The sequence below is a fragment of the Mus musculus genome, chromosome 11 (genome assembly GCF_000001635.26).
Source record: "Mus musculus strain C57BL/6J chromosome 11, GRCm38.p6 C57BL/6J".
NCBI lineage: Eukaryota > Metazoa > Chordata > Mammalia > Rodentia > Muridae > Mus > Mus musculus.
In genome coordinates, this window is record NC_000077.6 from 66,451,265 (window position 1) to 66,464,678 (window position 13,414).

Here is a 13,414-nt window from a genome sequence, read left to right on the forward strand (position 1 = left end):
AGCCCATTAGCAGACCATCCTTAGCTCCCTTCGGTCTTCTTTCTCCAACCAGTCACCCAGCAGTTTGGTAGGGAAAAGTCTCACTTGGCTACAGCCAAGGGGTATGGGACTTGATTGCACTGTCCTCAGAACCACCTCTACATGGGCAGTTTTATCAAGATCAGGGATGGGTCCCAAGAATTACATCAGATTTTCTCTCCTTACTCTTTCCTCAGTAGCTGCCCTGCCTGTGTTACCGTTCAGCATTGAAAACTCCATCATATCCTCTCCTGACACTAGCTCATCACCAACCACTTCCTCTCCAAGAATCTCAAAATGCTGCTGAAAACTGCCCTTCACACTTCCTTTGTACCCTGTGCTCTCTGCTTCTTTCTGGAGATCCCCTATATGACCTTAGCAATTAAATTATTCCTTTCTGCCTCACAGGATCTGCAAACTCAAGCTCAACCTAAGCAACAACAGCCCTTCTCTTGATTATAGGTGTTGGGACCCAGGCTCCCAGGAGAAGGTAGGTCTTCAATCCAGGGCATCAGCTATCAAGATGAGATTTTTGACACCAGCTCAGGCTTTCTCATCGAGCCTCTGTCTTCTTGTTCCATCACTTCATGGTACCACTCATCTTCCCACTCATCTTCCTGGAGTGCTTGGCTAGTTCCTACCACTGATACCCTTGGGCCATATTACTCAGTTGGTTTCTGTTACTCTATCAGGGAATCAGGAAAAGTGCAAACTTTCCAGGGTCTTCAAGGTAAGTGTTCCTATCTTCAGGGGGCCTCTGATACCACCTTCTTATCTCCATTCTGCTCTTCACAAGTAGAGAGTCTGAGGTATTAATTTATTAGCTTCTTCACATTTAACATCTCCCTGCCCTTCTGGGAACTTATCTGTAATCAGCTGAAAGATGGCCTTCCTTGGGTCTTCTGCCTAGTGTTCCTGTCTTAGCAACTTTTCTATTGCTGTGATAAAAGACCACACCCAAGACAACTCAAAAATAAAATGTTTAGTTGGGCTTATGGTTTCAGAGAACTATATCCCATGACAGTGAAGTAAAGGCATGGTGGCAGAACAGCTGAGGGCCAACATCTTGATCTGCAAGTAGGACGCTAACAGAGCATAGGGAAAGTCAAAGATTGCCTCGCTGGCAGCAAGGCCACACCTCCTAATCCTTTTCAAACTGTTCCATCAACTGGAGACCATGTATTCCAACATGAATGTATTGGGAGAGGGGCATTACATTCAAACCACAATACTCCCAAAGCCACTTCACTCTCCTAGAATGCAACTACATGGTACAGGCCCAGGAGGACAGCCTGTCCCTGGCCCCACTCCTACACTTGTATTAAGTGTCCTACTCCAGTACAGGAAACTCGGAGATTGTCCACATAGCCTTGTTTCTACTCTCATCAGTGCTATGGCTATTTAAGGACAAGAAAGCATGGTGACAGCTGGGGCTGGGGCTCTTGAGCAGAACATGTATATGTATGTGTATGTGCATGTGCATATGGATATGATGTATATGTATATGCATATGTGTATGCATATGATGTATATGTATATAATGATTATGCCTACATCTGTGTACATATATATATATATATATATATATATATATATATATATATATATAGAGAGAGAGAGAGAGAGAGAGAGAATAATTACATCATTTCGCTCCTTCCCTTTCTTCCCTCCAGCCTCTCCCAGACCAGAGATTCTTAAACATTGGTCATGATACAATCTGTGGTCTCAAAACCAAAGGTGGGAAGTCATGAAAATTTGGCAATAGTGAAAAGCTTGGGAACAAAACACCCATGGAAGGAGTTACAGAGACAAAGTTTGGAGCTGAGATGAAAGGATATACCATGTAGAGACTGCCATATCCAGGGATCCACCCCATAATCAGCATCCAAACGCTGACACCATTGCATACCCTAGCAAGATTTTATTGAAAGGACCCAGATGTAGCTATCTCTTGTGAGACTATGCCGGGGCCTAGCAAACACAGAAGTGGATGCTCACAGTCAGCTAATGGATGGATCACAGGGCTCCCAATGGAGGAGCTAGAGAAAGAACCCAAGGAGCTAAAGGGAGCTGCAACCCTATAGGTGGAACAACATTATGAACTAACCAGTACCCCGGAGCTCTTGACTCTAGCTGCATTTGTAACAAAAGATGGCCTAGTCGGCCATCACTGGAAAGAGAGGCCCATTGGACACGTAAACTTTGTATGCCCCAGTACAGGGGAACGCCAGGGCCAATAAGGGGGAGTGGGTGGGTAGGGGAGTGGGGGTGGGTGGGTATGGGGGACTTTTGGTATAGCATTGGAAATGTAAATGAGCTAAATACCTAATAAAAAATGGAAAAAAAAAGAAAAGCTTCTAAATGTGCAATGATCAAAATTAACTCAAAACCAAGTGCATAACGAACCTGGAGTTGTGTACAGCCACGCCTGCCCCTGACAGAGCATATGACATAGCAGCAGCTTTGGTTCCGAAGACATCAAATGTACAGTTCACACCTCATGTACTCTCACACCACACAATGTCAATGAGCACCGCCTGCAGCAGCAGCTCACACTCAAGACTATTAGCTGTTATCAATTGCAGGGTTTTAACTGTGCATACAAAGTTTTTTGCTCTTAGAGAAATATAATGGTTTAATTATAGAAAACAACGACTTTTTAAAATTTTTCTCTCTCATTCCTCAACATCTATCAAATTAGTGCATCTTTTGATTATATTGTGCTAGACCAAACAAGCACATACATCTCATTAGAATGCAAATTGGCTACCATCTTGCATAAATAAAACTATATGTATTTCAAAGAATTGTTTTAAAATAAGTTGATGATTTACTGCCAGCAAATGTTTAGTTTGTACAGCTAGTTAGTATACCTATATAAAAGGGTTGCGTTAAAACTTCCTTGGGTGAAAGAGGTCATAAAAGAAATCCTACTGGAGAAGACTAAATCTGACAGCCCATTGCATCTTGGAAGGTTCTCTGGCTCAGGCCCAGGGTAAATCTCTCCTATGTACTCTTAGACAGGGGAGATTTCTGATTAACTTTTGGTGGAGTAAGATGAGTTCAAACACCACACAAATTATTCATGGGCACCCATACACAACTACACACACAATCATGCAATCATGTATGCAGACTGACATATATACACTTCAAAATAAAATCATACACACACACACAGAGCCAAGCAATCACAAAGAATCCCAATTCCTACCACATAATCTCACAACTACACTCTGAGTCACACACGCATCCACAGTCATGCACTCAGTCCTATACTAATACACCCCTCCACCACCACACGAACATACACACACACACACACACACACACACACACAAGCATAAAGATCTCAGTAATGCATGGAAGTAGGAAATTATCACCTTCCCAGTCACACTCATCTTCTTTCTCAGGAGGCCTTCAGACATACAAGGAACCACTGTAGCAGCACATGTGCATGAGTGGTGATAGTCACTATCCTACAAGACCTAGGAGAACTTTATTTCCATCAAGAAGCCTCAAACTTCAGACACTGCTCCCCACTCCACCTGGATTAATCTCTGCATCATTCATTACGCCCATATCGTCTCTATAGCAACCTACTGTCCCTGGGTATTGCTGCCATTACTGTTGCTGTTGCTGCTGCTGCTGCTGCTGTTGAGAGAGCTATGACACTATATGTAAAACTACCAATTTGGGAGCTGTCTTCTCTCCAGAAGTGGAGCTATTCATGCTGGAAGCAACTACATGCTTGGACCAGTCCAGATGTTCTAGGGGCTGCTAGCTAAAACTCTCCAGCTACCTCCCACAATACATTTTTCTTGTTCTTCTCCCCCTCACGAACCCCCCTGCTTTTCCCTGTGCTCCCTCCCTCCTCCCAAATACGCCTAGCCAGGAATTGCTTGCCTATTTTAGATACTTTAATACAGAGATACATAGGTAGTCAAGTAGAGAATGATCAGAGAAAAATATCTGCACGCTCAGAACCTAGGTTCTTCCCATTGGTCTGCCACTTCCAGACGGCTGAATGCTGGACAAATTCCTCATCTGCACAATGAAGACTTTGTGCTTGATGAATTTGGGTGATTCCTTCTAGCACAGCATTCTATGGGCTCTACGGGCTTTTCATTCTCTCTCCTCCCCTCCTTTCCCCTCCCCTCCCCTCCCCTCTCTCCTCTCCTCTCCTCTCCTCTCCTCTCCTCTCCTCTCCTCTCCTCTCCTCTCCTCTCCTCTCCTCTCCTCTCCTCTCCTCTCCTCTCTTCCTCCCCTCCAGTTTTGCTGTCAGGAAACCAAACCTGTAAAACATTTTCATTCTTTCAGAAAGTTCCTGGCACAAGCCTAAAACTATACTCCAGGCCACTAACTCCAAGATTATGCAAACAAGAACCTTTTAGCTTGTAGTCTACCTTACAGGGAATCTTTCCTTGAAGCTGCCATGCCTATAATCGAATTTTTTTTTCTACCTGTGTGACATTCACTTAGGTTTTCTCAAGGACTCATCCTGCTTGGAGGAGCCTCCATGGGAACGCACCAAGTGTGGGATGGTGTTCTGACACCCTGACACTGCCTCTGGCTGTAGGAGGCCTGGAAGGCAGTAGTAATGAGAACAACTGAAGGACAAAAGCCTTGTACACGTGATGTATTGGGTACTGTATTCCCCACCCTTACACAACTCTCTGTCCAGCACCTCTGCAAAGGGGTTATTTAGGGGACATATTGACCCAAACTTCTACAATCATTTAGACCTGCTCATTAGGCCTTAGTTGAGCCTGGAGGTAGGTGGCAAAGAAGTAGAAAACCAGACACAAATAAAGGTCAACATTCCATGCCTTCTGGACGCAATGGGATTTTTACCCACCTGGGATACCCTGGAGAATGTGTGGAAAATGGTCATAGATAGTGCAGCGAAGCCCAGGGGATCAACAGTCTAGCTGTGGGCTAAAAATCCACATCTCATTATCCAGCATCAGCATTCCACTGCAGGAAAGAGCACCAATGTGTGTCTTGCATGAGTGGAAGGGTCTGATGAAGGCTTCCAGTGATTTTCTGACACTCAGATACGATAAGGCCTAGATGAAGCTGGGGATGGAATGACAGGTAGCCCTAGTAAGAACTTCCTTTGGCTTTGAGACTTCCAAAAACCCATCAGAAGTGTTACCCTTGACTGATATTGAAGGCTGCTTGCTTTCATTCTGTATGAACATGCTGTGAGTTTTCTCTCTCTCCCCGACTATACACAGGACTCAGGAATCATAGTCTGTTTTTGAAGCCAGGGCAGACAGTGAGGGAAGGCAGAGTTATGTTGCCCAGCCACGGGGTGTCCTGCATCCTTTTCCTACTGTCTAATCTCCGAAATGATCCGCAACCCTCACAAGGACTCAGAGTAAGATGCTTGATGGACTTCTAGTTACCACATTACAAAGAACATCATTAATTCCCCTAAACGGAACTCATTAAGGCCACTAAAAGGTCACTGGAACCACAGTGTAAGTCTTGAGTGTCATATCTAAGTGGAATCTTAGGAGTCAGAACGGAACAGGACGGGAGGTTGTGCATGCTCATTCAGATTCAGATCAACTGATTGAACCAATAAAGATATTGCCAAGAAGGACTCAGAAGCTTCATCTGGACTCCAAGAGACACAGGGGCTCTTCTTGGCCAGTTGCTGATGCTCCACTGACAGCAGAAGAGAGGCAGTTTTCATCCACATATATCTCCATCCTGGTCAATGCAGTATGGGAATGCCAAGAGCTTACATCTGTAGTGGTTGAAAGCTTGTGCTTCAGATATGTGTAAAAGACAAAGTAATATATCCTAAACATATTTATCTTCTAATTTCTAAGCCTGTGACTGTGTCCTTTTACAGAAAAAGGAATTATGTATATAGAACCATGTAAAAGATCTTGAGATGGGGTACATTGCTAGGTGATGTGTGTGGGCTGACCGAATTTTAAAATCCTTGCTAGTGGAAACTGGTAAGACAGTCATAAATTGCAGAGAAAGTGCTAAGTGAATGGTGGCAACAGAGACCTGATGGAGGCTCTCTGAAGATGGAGGAAGAGGCCATAAGTCAAGGAGGATAGGCAACCTCCAGACACATTGACAAGATACGAATTCTCTCACCTACAGCTTCTAGAAAGGACCAGCTATTACAAGCTCCTGATGCTAGCCCACTGAAACTTATTTTGGACTTCAGAGTTATAAGAGAATAAATTTGTGTCATTTTAATCACTGGGAGTAAATTTGTGCTGTTTAAGTCTGTAGTAATTTGTCACAGCAGCGATAGGAAATGAATATGGCATGTTGCTTATTCTCTGTGTCTATGTTCTTTCATCGAGAAAAACAGAAATAATGATATCTACCTCAGATGGAGCTGTCAGGACAATTAAATGTAATATAATATATGTAAATCACCTAGAATACCATCTGGCACTGAGTGATTCTCGATAAATATTAGCTATGATTATACTGATCCGATCACTTTATTTTATAGGGGAGAACATTAAAGTCCAGACAGAGACTATAATGTGTTAGAGGGCACAGTGACACCAGAAGGAACTTTGGTCATTCCTCATTTGCTGCCACTGATGTAGCCATCTTATTTAATATGAAAGGACCATGGTAACTACAGAAAATTCAGCTGCTCCAAAGTCACAGAAGGAAGAGGGATTCAGAAGTCAAGTATACCTTTTGGTTGACATCAATTTTCTACTGCCCCTGGACAAGTCAACACATCCAAGAACATGGGTGCAGAATCAAAGTTCTCCCATCCCCTCAACCCAGTAATAAGCTTTGTCTGGCTGATCGGCAGCTGTAAATAGATCTGGCACATAGTTTGCTCATGGGAGCTATTTGTCAGAGCCCTTGGATATCCCTGGGTCTTTTCCCAGACGTCCAACTCCAGACTCCCATCTTGGGTCTTGGATTACCAGAATCTATAAAATTCTCCAAACTCTCCCTTGAATGTCACCACTATATCACTCCCTAGCACATTCACATCTTCAGTTTGCCTACTGTGATATACCTAGGCTCTTTCTTGTCCTCCTACCCAGCACCACATTCCTTTTGGGTCCTAAGGTCTATCATGCTAATGTTGGTATTTCACAGTCTCCAGCTCCTACCTAAATATGTTGTTGCTACCAGTGTGTAGCACTGATTAAACCTGTGTGTCTCTTTCTCTGTTCCAACTCTCAGCAGCTGAACTTGAACTTTGATGGTGACAACTGAGCAACTGAACTCATTCCTATCACCTTAAACTTGTGCTTGAAATTTCTTGCCCTGTCAAGTGGGAAACATCCTACTCCAGCCTTATTTCTCTGATCTCAGAGTAGTAGCAGTTGATACAAGGAGTAAGGAAAAGGGGTGGAGCCAGTCAAGCTCAAGCCCCAGTTGGGGTTTAGCATTTATGGGGTAAAATCAAGTACCCAGATCCCCCTGAACTTCCACATTCTCTTTTCTTCTTTGAATGGCCATGTAAATGAGTGGGCAAAGGAATTTTAGAGTCAAGATCCGTGCAGAACACTCCTGAGTGCAAGCAGTTACTCTGCTAAGCTTAGTTAGAACTCTCAGGCATCCCAGCATCTATCTGATAACCTCACCTTCAATACAACAGAAAACAGAAGCCACTAACGGGCTGGGAATATTCTTGTTTCTCACCACCTGACCTGGAAACCCTCCATCATCAACATCTATTTTCTTTCTTCTTGGTAGCACAAAGGATTAAATTGTTCTCTTCTTTTGCTTAAGGCCAATCTCTCCTTACCCTACCTGGGGATTCCATTCTTTCTGGCTGTCAGAATCTGCTGAAGAGAGCTCAAATTTGATCAGAACTGAAGACTAATGACTGCTCTTCTACACTGAGAGAAACTGATGTTCGGCCAGTCACAAGAACAGTAGAGGTTAAATATTACAGATCCTGCTCTATTCTGCAGCTAGGCATGACCATGTGAACAAGTTCTGACTCTCTAGACATAAAGAGAAGTGACACCTGAGACCTCCCAAATCACAGTCTAAAGAGTCCAGCTGGCTCCTTTAGTGCTCTGCTTTCACCATGAAACCTGCAATGTGGATCCAGCGACAGCTTAGTCTGAGACTCTGAACAAGGACTCTGGAGTTGGTGGGAGCAAGCTGTATGAAGGAGCTGGGTCTGTGAATGGCTTTATAAAGAAGGAGGAGGAGGAGAAGAAGAGGAAGAAGAGGAAGAAGAGGAAGAAGAGGAGAAGGAGGAAGAGGAGAAGGAGGAGGAGAAGCAGGAAGAGGAAGAAGAAGAAGAAGCATAACATCCCAACCCTGGAAACCATTTTGTAAAGAAAATAACTAACTTTCTGTGTTATCTGAGCTACCACCGATGAAGGTTTCCCTTATGCAACTGCAAACTCACATGCACACTAATTGGCTCAACTTTTCTTGGATGTAACTCCTCTATGTGTTCTTTCTCTGTAGTTGGTGTTGTACTATCTTTTGGATAGAGCTCAATGGCAGATGCATATCTGAGATCTCACTGAAAGAGGATGCATTCTTAACTGCATGTCCCCTTCAGCACCCTTCTTCATTTCCTTTCCAAGCAAGAGTTCCCAAAATGTCACCTGTATGTTCAGTGACATTTCTGCTTCCCCAGCTCCACCTCTTTATCCCACCAAAATTGGCAAAGCACCGTAGAGACTTGTTTTCCAGGGTTTCTGAAGGCTCTCATGTTACAGTCCTTTAGAGTGTCTTTCCGTTCTAAGCTGCCTAGCATCTACACAGCCATGGATAGGACAAGTTATTCCCCTCCTCCAAATACACTTTCTTCTTACTTCTGGAGCAATGCAACCCCTGGGCTTTCTTCTTCCTCCTTCCTTGTCAGCTTCCTTCTCTTTTAACTAATCTCAAGCTACAAGATGTCAGCAAGGCAAGTTTTGTGTTCACCTTTGTACTGATTCAATATTCCCTTCCCAGGAGACATTACGCTATCACTTCCATCATTAGAGGCAGACAACTCACACCTTTATGCCTCAGCCCAAGCTGTTCCTCAGCACTCCAGATATTAATCCCAGGTGCTTATGGATACTTTCAAATGTTAATTTTTAGCCTCCAGTTTCTGACTGTTGGCTACTAACTAATCTTTGGGTTCATTAAGTGGTTTTGATAGTTTCATACTGTGATCTATCACTATTACTTTTTCTATTTCCACATGCAATGCATAAACAAACTAAGCCCACTAGTGGCGAGAGTGATCATTCCTTTACTTCATCTCAAAACTCATTAAACACACAACTATTCTCTGTGTGTCTCTGTCTACAGCCTGGACTAAGCCGTCCTACCTGAACTATTTAACCTTTTGTGATGGCTGTTTGTGGTTGTCAACTTGACTATATCTGGAATAAACTACTATCCAAAAATGGAGAGCACACCTATTAAAGATTTCCTGCTTGGTTTAAAGCGGCATAAATCAGCTTCTAGGGGTCGCCATCTTGGTTCCGTGACTCAGCAGAACTTAGGAAATTAGTCTGAACAGGTTAGAGAGTGCGCCAGAGAACCGGACAGCTTCTGGGACGGGCGGAAGCACAGAGCCGCTGAGGCAGCAGCCTGGGCGGGCCGCAGACAACCAGCCACCATCCGGACCAGAGGACAGGTGTCCGCCTGGCTTGGGAGGCGGCCTCAGCCTCAGCAGCAGCTGTCGCCATCTTGGTTCCGGGACTCAGCAGAACTTAGGAAATTAGTCTGAACAGGTTAGAGGGTGCGCCAGAGAACCGGACAGCTTCTGGGACGGGCAGAAGCACAGAGCCGCTGAGGCAGCACTCTTGGCGGGCCGCAGACAGCCGGCCACCGTCCGGACCAGAGGACAGGTGTCCGCCTGGCTCGGGAGACGGCCTCAGCCTCAAGAGCAGCGGTCACCATCTTGGTTCCAGGACTCCCTGGAACTTAGGATTTTTGTCTGCACAGGTGAGAGTCTCCACCACAGAAGCTGACATCTTCTAGGAACTGCCAAAGCAACACAGCTTCTGAGAGAGGCCCTGTTTTGGGCCTTCTTCTTCGACCAGGAGGAGGTCCAAAAACAAGATATCTGCGCACCTTCCCTGTAAGAGAGCTTGCCAGCAGAGAGTGCTCTGAGCACAGAAACTCAGAGGAGAGAATCTGTCTCCCAGGTCTGCTGAGAGACGGTAACAGAATCACCAGAAGAACAATCTCTAAACAGAGTCAACTATAACTACTAACTCCAGAGATTACCAGATGGCGAAAGGTAAACGTAGGAATCCTACTAACAGGAACCAAGACCACTCACCATCATCAGAACCCAGCACTCCCACTTCGTCCAGTCCAGGGCACCCCAACACACCCGAAAACCTAGACCTAGATTTAAAAGCATATCTCATGATGATGGTAGAGGACATCAAGAAGGACTTTAATAAATCACTTAAAGAAATACAGGAGAACACTGCTAAAGAGTTACAAGTCCTTAAAGAAAAACAGGAAAACACAATCAAACAGGTAGAAGTACTTACAGAAAAAGAGGAAAAAACATACAAACAGGTGATGGAAATGAACAAAACCATACTAGACCTAAAAAGGGAAGTAGAAACAATAAAGAAAACTCAAAGTGAGGCAACACTGGAGATAGAAACCCTAGGAAAGAAATCTGGAACCATAGATTTGAGCATCAGCAACAGAATACAAGAGATGGAAGAGAGAATCTCAGGTGCAGAAGATTCCATAGAGAACATCGGCACAACAATCAAAGAAAATGGAAAATGCAAAAAGATCCTAACTCAAAATATCCAGGAAATCCAGGACACAATGAGAAGACCAAACCTACGGATAATAGGAGTGGATGAGAATGAAGATTTTCAACTCAAAGGACCAGCAAACATTTTCAACAAAATTATTGAAGAAAACTTCCCAAATATAAAGAAAGAGATACCTATGAACATACAAGAAGCCTACAGAACTCCAAATAGACTGGACCAGAAAAGAAATTCCTCCCGACACATAATAATCAGAACAACAAATGCACTAAATAAAGATAGAATACTAAAAGCGGTAAGGGAAAAAGGTCAAGTAACATACAAAGGCAAGCCTATCAGAATTACACCAGATTTTTCACCAGAGACTATGAAAGCCAGAAGAGCCTGGACAGATGTTATACAGACACTAAGAGAACACAAATTCCAGCCCAGGCTACTATATCCAGCCAAACTCTCAATTACCATAGATGGAGAAACCAAAGTATTCCACGACAAAACCAAATTCACACATTATCTCTCCACGAATCCAGCCCTTCAAAGGTTAATAACAGAAAAAAACCAATACAAGAACGGGAACAATGCCCTAGAAAAAACAAGAAGGTAATCCCTCAACAAACCTAAAAGAAGACAGCCACAAGAACAGAATGCCAACTTTAACAACAAAAATAACAGGAAGCAACAATTACTTTTCCTTAATATCTCTTAACATCAATGGTCTCAACTCCCCAATAAAAAGACATAGACTAACAAACTGGCTACACAAACAAGACCCAACATTTTGCTGTTTACAGGAGACACATCTCAGAGAAAAAGATAGACACTACCTCAGAATAAAAGGCTGGAAAACAATTTTCCAAGCAAATGGTATGAAGAAACAAGCTGGAGTAGCCATCCTAATATCTGATAAGATTGACTTCCAATCCAAAGTCATCAAAAAAGACAAGGAGGGGCACTTTGTTCTCATCAAAGGTAAAATCCTCCAAGAGGAACTCTCAATTCTGAATATCTATGCTCCAAATACAAGGGCAGCCACATTCATTAAAGAAACTTTAGTAAAGCTCAAAGCACACATTGCACCTCACACAATAATAGTGGGAGACTTCAACACACCACTTTCACCAATGGACAGATCATGGAAACAGAAACTAAACAGGGACACACTGAAACTAACAGAAGTGATGAAACAAAGGGATCTGACAGATATCTACAGAACATTTTATCCTAAAACAAAAGGATATACCTTCTTCTCAGCACCTCATGGTACCTTCTCCAAAATTGACCACATAATAGGTCACAAAACAGGCCTCAACAGATTCAAAAATATTGAAATTGTCCTATGTCTCCTATCAGATCACCATGCACTAAGGCTGATCTTCAATAACAAAAAAAAAATAACAGAAAGCCAACACTCACGTGGAAACTGAACAACACTCTTCTCAATGATACCTTGGTCAAGGAAGGAATAAAGAAAGAAATTAAAGACTTTTTAGAGTTTAATGAAAATGAAGCCACAACGTACCCAAACCTTTGGGACACAATGAAAGCATTTCTAAGAGGGAAACTCATAGCTCTGAGTGCCTCCATGAAGAAACGGGAGAGAGCACATACTAGCAGCTTGACAACACATCTAAAAGCTCTAGAAGAAAAGGAAGCAAATTCACCCAAGAGGAGTAGACGGCAGGAAATAATCAAACTCAGGGGTGAAATCAACCAAGTGGAAACAAGAAGAACTATTCAAAGAATTAACCAAACGAGGAGTTGGTTCTTTGAGAAAATCAACAAGATAGATAAACCCTTAGCTAGACTCACTAGAGGGCACAGAGACAAAATCCTAATTAACAAAATCAGAACTGAAAAGGGAGACATAACAACAGATCCTGAAGAAATCCAAAACACCATCAGATCCTTCTACAAAAGGCTATACTCAACAAAACTGGAAAACCTGGACGAAATGGACAAATTTCTGGACAGATACCAGGTACCAAAGTTGAATCAGGATCAAGTTGACCTTCTAAACAGTCCCATATCCCCTAAAGAAATAGAAGCAGTTATAAATAGTCTCCCAGCCAAAAAAAGCCCAGGACCAGACGGGTTTAGTGCAGAGTTCTATCAGACCTTCAAAGAAGATCTAATTCCAGTTCTGCACAAACTTTTTCACAAGATAGAAGTAGAAAGTACTCTACCCAACTCATTTTATGAAGCCACTATTACTCTGATACCTAAACCATAGAAAGATGCAACAAAGATAGAGAACTTCAGACCAATTTCTCTTATGAATATCGATGCAAAAATCCTCAATAAAATTCTCGCTAACCGAATCCAAGAACACATTAAAGCAATCATCCATCCTGACCAAGTAGGTTTTATTCCAGGAATGCAGGGATGGTTTAATATACAAAAATCCATCAATGTAATCCACTATATAAACAAACTCAAAGACAAAAACCACATGATCATCTCGTTGGATGCAGAAAAAGCATTTGACAAGATCCAACACCCATTCATGATAAAAGTGTTGGAAAGATCAGGAATTCAAGGCCCATACCTAAACATGATAAAAGCAATCTACAGCAAACCAGTAGCCAACATCAAAGTAAATGGAGAGAAGCTGGAAGCAATCCCACTAAAATCAGGGACTAGACAAGGCTGCCCACTTTCTCCCTACCTTTTCA

At 43.0% G+C, this 13,414-nt stretch overlaps 1 protein-coding gene across 3 annotated transcripts in view; it reads right to left on the reverse strand.

Moving 5' to 3' along the window:
* Positions 1–13,414, reverse strand: part of Shisa6 (shisa family member 6) — a 316,260-nt gene that overhangs the window by 239,540 nt on the left and 63,306 nt on the right. The window lies entirely within an intron of this gene.